Source organism: Miniopterus schreibersii, assembly GCF_964146895.1.
Source record: "Miniopterus schreibersii genome assembly, chromosome: 2".
Classification (NCBI taxonomy): domain Eukaryota; kingdom Metazoa; phylum Chordata; class Mammalia; order Chiroptera; family Miniopteridae; genus Miniopterus; species Miniopterus schreibersii.
Window position 1 is genome coordinate 174,910,814 of NC_138102.1, and position 6,609 is coordinate 174,917,422.

Below are 6,609 nucleotides of genomic sequence, written 5' to 3' on the forward strand. Positions count from 1 at the left end.
AGTAAGATTCTCATTGAGTTACCTATTCCTTTTGAAACGTACTTTTATTTATGGGAGAAATAGCTTCTCTAATTTCACTAGTCATGTAGCCATCCAAAATGGTAGTCTTTTTTATTTTTTAACTGGCTAGGGAGAAAACACATTCAGTTGCATATTCCCTGGGGAATCTGGATGGCACATTCCTATACCCACCAAATTGTATACTTTTCACAATGTGGGGGAAGAGGAGTCAACTTCAAAGAAGGAAAACTATATATCTTGGTGAAAGTCACTTAGAATCAGCAATTATTGAAATAACATCATTTTTACTCTAGGTATTTTAATATTACAAAATTTTTTCACCTTCATGAAGCCATTGTCTTATAGGAGAGTTGGGCTCAAATCATGACTCATCCTCAATAGCCAAACCCATTACTCTGAACCTTTAAAGGAAGGTATGGGAAGGGGAGTGCTTTTAAAGTATGGTCCACTGCATTCATCCTTGGCATGAGGGTCCTCCCCTTATGCACACACTGGCCCAAGGGGCCAGGCCTTTCTTCAGTGCCCTCGACCTTCCCTTTGGAGATTGATGAGCTACCCACTGGTTATCTACAATATGCATTATCAAAGTGCACCAATTTGGTGTTCATATACTGAAGTTTGTGGAGACCTAGGACTTGAAAATGTTAATTTAGCAATGAGGAAAACTCCACTAGCAAACTCAATTGCTGAAACTAGTTCAGAGTTAAAAGATTTTATTTTTGATTTCTACTAAATCAAATATCCTTCCTGAAATTTTTGGAATTCCAATTTGAGGCAGTTAGGCACCTAGATTAAAATTACTGAATTAGTGTTTGGGAACCCATTTTTTAATCAATTAAAAAAGAAGCCACCTGGCTGGGTGTGGCTCAGCGGTTGAGCATCGACCTAGGATCCAGGAGATCGGGGTTCGATTCCCGGTCAGGACCCATGCATGGGTTGTGGGCTCTATCCCGTCAGGGGTGTGCAGGAGGCAGCCAATCAATGACTCTCATCATTAATGTTTCTCTCTCTCCTCCTCCCTTCCTCTCTCTGAAATCAATAAATTTTTTTTTTAAAGTCAAACTTCTTCCAGTTTGATAAAAAGCCCTTGCAATGGCAGCTGTGGCAAGCTTCACCATTTTGTAAGGTATACGATTTTTTTTCTCCCCAAGAAAAAAGTTAGTTGTAGCTATGAAATTTGATCCAGAGAAGATACATCTCATGCACAAGGTCACAGTAAATAAAATAGCAAACAGCAAGCATTCTCAACTAAAAGCTCAGTCTTCTACCTCAGAATCCTAGCCTTTTCCTAGGGTAGGCTACTGCTCACCTGTCATTGACAACTGGGGACCCTCTTTGTGCTGGAAGCGTGTAAGGTACCAAGTGACATGGCAGCAAAGAGCAAGCTTGTGTATAAGGCGGGAAATAAACCATTTCATTTACCTGTAGTTGCTTTATACTATTAAACTGAAAAGGGTATTTACTATGGAGAGTAAAACAACAGTGGTTAGGTTGCACTTATGGATTTAATATTTAAGATTTCAACATTGACCCCCAAAGATCTATGTCATGGAGCAATTTGCTAACTGGCTAAGAAGCCTAGACATTATCTTTAAGAACGCAGAATTCTGAAAAACTTCTTTTGGAAAAACAAACTGCCACCTGCTCTATATATTACTTTTGTCCTGTATTTAGACTCAGAAAAGAGTTGAAATTAGTTTCCAAGGACTATCACAACAATGTACTACTAACTGGGTGGCTTAAGACAACAGAGATTTATCCTCTCAGTTGTGGAGGCCACAAGTCTGAAATCCAGGTGTCAGGAGGGCCATGCTCTGAGACTCTGGGTGGAATCCCTCTTGCCTCTTCCTAGCTTCTGGTGGTGGCCCTCTACCCTTGGTGTTCCCTGGCTTGTGGCTGCATCACTTGTCTCTGCCTCTGTTGTCACAGGCTCTCTGTGTGTCTGTCTTTAAGCGCCCTTTCCCTCCTCCTTAATAGACACCATTCATACTGGGTAAAAGCCCGCCCTAATGACCTCATCTTAGCTCCGTTACATTTGCAAAGACCCTACTCCCAAATGAGGTCACATTCACCTGTACTGGGGTTAGGACTTCAACATCTTTTGGAGTGGACACAATTCAGCCCATAACAATGCTCATTTAAGTTTTCCAGTTATCTTTAAAATATATTTTATAAGAAAAATTAACACGGTTTCTCAACTTTGGAGGTAAAGAAATTGTAACAGTCCAAGTTATAATTGTTAGAATTTTGTTATGTACACAATTCCAAAAGAACTTCACACTTGAAATATTTCAACTCAATTCAACTTAACAAACAGTACTTTCTTTTTTTAAAACTTTATTGAATTTATTGGGGTGACAAATAAAATTATATAGGTTTTGAGTGTATAATTCTATAAGACATCATCTGTATATTGCATTGTGTGATCACCACAGAAAGTCAGGTCTCTTTCTGTCGCCATTTATACTAACTTATACTAACTTCCTCCTCCTCCCTTTACCACTGGTAATCACCATACCGTTGTCTGAGTCTATGAGTTGTTGTTTTTTGCTTAATACCTTCAGATTTTTTCACCAAGCCTCCAACCCCACTCCCCTCTGACAGCTGTCAGTCTATTTTCTGTATCTCTATGTTTCCATTTTGTTTATTTTGTTCATTAGATTCCACAAATAAGTGAAATTGTATGGCATTTGTCTTTCTCTGGCTTATTTCATTTAGCATAATACTCTCTAGGTCCATCCATGCCGTCCCAAAAGGTAAATTTTCCCTTTCTTATGGCCAAGTAGTATTCCATTTTGTAAATGTACCACAGCTTTTTTACCCATTCATCTACTGATGCACACTTGAGCTGCTTCCAAATCTTGGATATTGTAAATAATGGTGCAATGAACAGAGTGCATATATTCTTTCACATAATGTTTCAGGTTTCTTCAGATATATTCTCAGAAGTGGAATCACTAGGTCACAGACAATTCCATTTTTAGTTTTTTGAGGAAACTCCATACTGTCTTCCACAGTGGCTGCACCAATCTGCATTCCCACCAGCAGCGCACAAGTGTTCCCTTTTCTCCGCATCCTCACAGGCACTTGTTTGTTGTTTTATTGGTGATAGCCATTCTGACAGGTGTGAGGTGGCATCTCATTGTGGTTTTAATTTGCATTCCTCTATTACTGACACTGAACATTTTTTGTGTCTATTGGCCATCTGTATATCCTCTGGAAAAGTGTCTATTTAGATCCTGTGCCCATTTTTTTTTTTTTTTAATATATCTTTATTGATTTCAGAGAGAGGAGAGGAGAGGGGGAGAGAGAGATAGAAACATCAATGATGAGAGTCATTGATCGGCTGCCTCCTGCACGCCCCTGACTGGGGATCGGGCCTGCAACACAGGCCTGTGCCCTGACCAGGAATCGAACCCTGATCGCCTCGATCCTAGGTCGAGGCTCAATGGCTGAGCCACGCCCAGCCGGGCATGTGCCCATTTTTAAACTGGATTGTTTGGTCTTTTGGTGTTTAGTTTTTTATACATTTTGGATATTAACCCTTATCAGATGTATCATTGGCAAATATGTCCTCCCATTCAGTGGGTTGTCTTTTCATTTTGTTAATGGTTTCTTTTGTTATGCAAAAACTTTTACGTTTACAAATGAAGTCCCATTTGTTTATTTTTTCGTTTCCCTTGCCTGAGAAGATAAATCAGAAAAATATTGCTACAAGAAATGTCTAAGAATTTACTGTGTATGCTTACTTATAAGATTTTTATGGTTTCAAGTCTTATATTTAAGTCTTTAATCCACTTTGAGTTTTTTCTTGTGCATGGTGTAAGAAGGTGGTCTAGCTTCATTGTTTTTGGCTTTTCCCGTCACCATTTATTGAAGAGACTATCTTTACCCCATTGTATGCTCATTCCTCATTTGTCAAATATTAATTGACCATATAGGTGTGGGTTTATTTCTGGGCTCTCTGTTCTGTTCCATTGATGTATATGCCTGTTTAAATGCCAGTACCAGGCTGTTTTGATTACTATGACCGTGTAGTATAGTCTGATATCACGTAGTGTGATTCCTCCAACTTTGTTCTTCTTTCTCAAGATTGCTGCTGCTATTCAGAGTCTTTTGTGATTCCATATAAATTTTTGGAATATTTATTCTAGTTCTGTGAAATACATCATTGGTATCTTGATAGGAATTGCACTGAATCTATAGATTGCTTTGGGTAGTATGAACATTTTAATGATGTTAATTCTAAAAATTCCATCGTTTCATTGTTAACCGGAGAGCATGATAGAGTCATTTGAAAGATACAGACAACATCTAAACCCACAACTGGTTTTGCCTGAATTAAGAAAAATACTGTGATTCTATCCACATGATGTCAGATTAGAATCATTGAACAAGAAAAGCAAATCTGATCTTTCTGGAGATTTGGGCAAGTTGCATAAAATACCAAAAAAAGAAAAAAAAAATGATGTCAAGACCTAAGGGTTGTTCCTAAGACTGATGCTAACCAGACCTAATTGTTTTGAAGGTTTAATGATTAAGGGAACGGATGTACAAGGGAGGAAGAGAGGCAGGTTTGAATGTTCTTACGTCAACGGCTGAATGTAAGAACAGCCAGGTGGATGAGATGAACAGGACAAGGTATGGGGAAAGGGTGTGGAGCTCTCATGCCCTCTCCCAGCATATCCCTCTCCCAGCATCTCCACGTGTTCACCAACTCAGAAGCTCTCCAAATCATGTGAAATCATACCTTTCTGTTAGGTATCATTTAAGAGTCTATTTGGGCCCAGCCATCATGGCTCAGCAGTTTAGGCTCAGCGGTTGAGCATCAACCTATGAACCAGAAGATCGAGGTTTGATTCCCGGTCAGGTCACATGCCCAGGGTTGCAGGCTCAATCCCCAACAAGGGGCGTGCAGGAGGCAGCCAATGACTCTCATCATTGGTGTTTCTATCTCTCTCCCTTCCTCTCTTTGAAATCAGTAGACATGTTAAAAAAAAAAAAAAGAAGTCTATTTGGCATCCACTTGGTCATCATTTTAAATATTTCGTTGTTCTTTCCAGCCAAAAAGGCATCCATTGCCTTATTACACTGCTTTATGATTAGAATACTTGTTTGTATTTTCTTCTAGATGTTTCTTAACTTTTTAAAAAATTGTATATATTGGGGTGACACTAGTTAACAAAATTATACAGATTTCAGATGCACAATTCTACAACACATCATCTATATACTGTATTGTGTATTCACCACCCCAAGTCACGTCTCCGTCCATCACCATTTATCCCCCAGACCTTCTTTGAATAGAGAACTGCTTTTTATTTTTAGTGAAATATGTTCCCTAAGATGCTAGTGAATTAAAATGTAAATATGGTGACATCTTTGTATAATTACAAAGATAATTAGTATAGAAATAACTAGTACAGACATGACTAGTTTCATATGTAGTCCTGTGAAACAATTAACCTTTACTGACTCAACATGACTTTGTTTATAAAGATACCCACTGATTTAGCTACTAAGAAAGAAAAGGGAAACTAGAAGAAAATTTAGCTATCCACTTCAGCTTGCCCTATTCAGCAGATATTAAAATTAATAGATCCTAAGATACTTAAGAATTTCTAGCTCTAAGTCATTTGCCTTTGTTATTTTTCTTTATAAAGCTATACAATTACATGAATAAATATCTCTGTTTCCAGAGAATTCATATGGAAGTCTATGTATACTATTGAATCACAAACCACATGGCTGTGTAAAGGTTAGGGCTGTTGTAATTTAATTTTGAACTAACTTCATAAAAGGACCCACTGTAGTGGTGAGGAGTTAGTATATTTTTAGATCCTGTGGGGCATGAGGTCATGTTCCTAGAGCATACTCCTCAGGTCTTTGCAGAGTTCAAGTCCAAGAACACAGGGTTAATTTTGTCTAGAGGCAGAGAGAGATATTCTCGTTGAACTTTTTGTCGATAGTCTCTCTAGTGTTTCATCTTCAACCTTCTATCAAGAGAACTCTACAAAGGGGTCTCCGTAATGACTACTTTTTCTAGTAGTTAACAGTCAACACTGATTGCAAATTATATAGCAGTGTGACCTTTAGTAGCTTGAAATTTTTTTTTTTAGTTAAATAAATCTGTCATGGAACATTGTGTAAGTTTAAGGTGTTCAACATGTTACTTTGACACCTTCATATATTGTTAATGACTGCTGTGGTAGCAACATTTATCACATTACATAATTACAGTATTATTGTCTAGACCAGTGATTTCCAACCTTTTTCATCTCACGGCACATAAACTAATTACTAAAATTCTGTGGCACACCAAAAAATATATCATATTTTTTGCCCACCTGACAAAAAATGGGTATAATTCTGATTCATTCACACAGATGACTATTGTTGTGTTGGCTGTTGTCATTTTTTTATTTAATAATCTAAGGGAAAAGAGGTCAGTGCCCCTGACTAAACAGTCAGGTATCACATTTTAAAAATTCTCATGGCACACCAGTTCAAAATCACTGGTTTAGATTCATTATACTGTGCATTACATCTCTATGGCTTATTTACTACTTGTCACAAGTTTGTATCCTT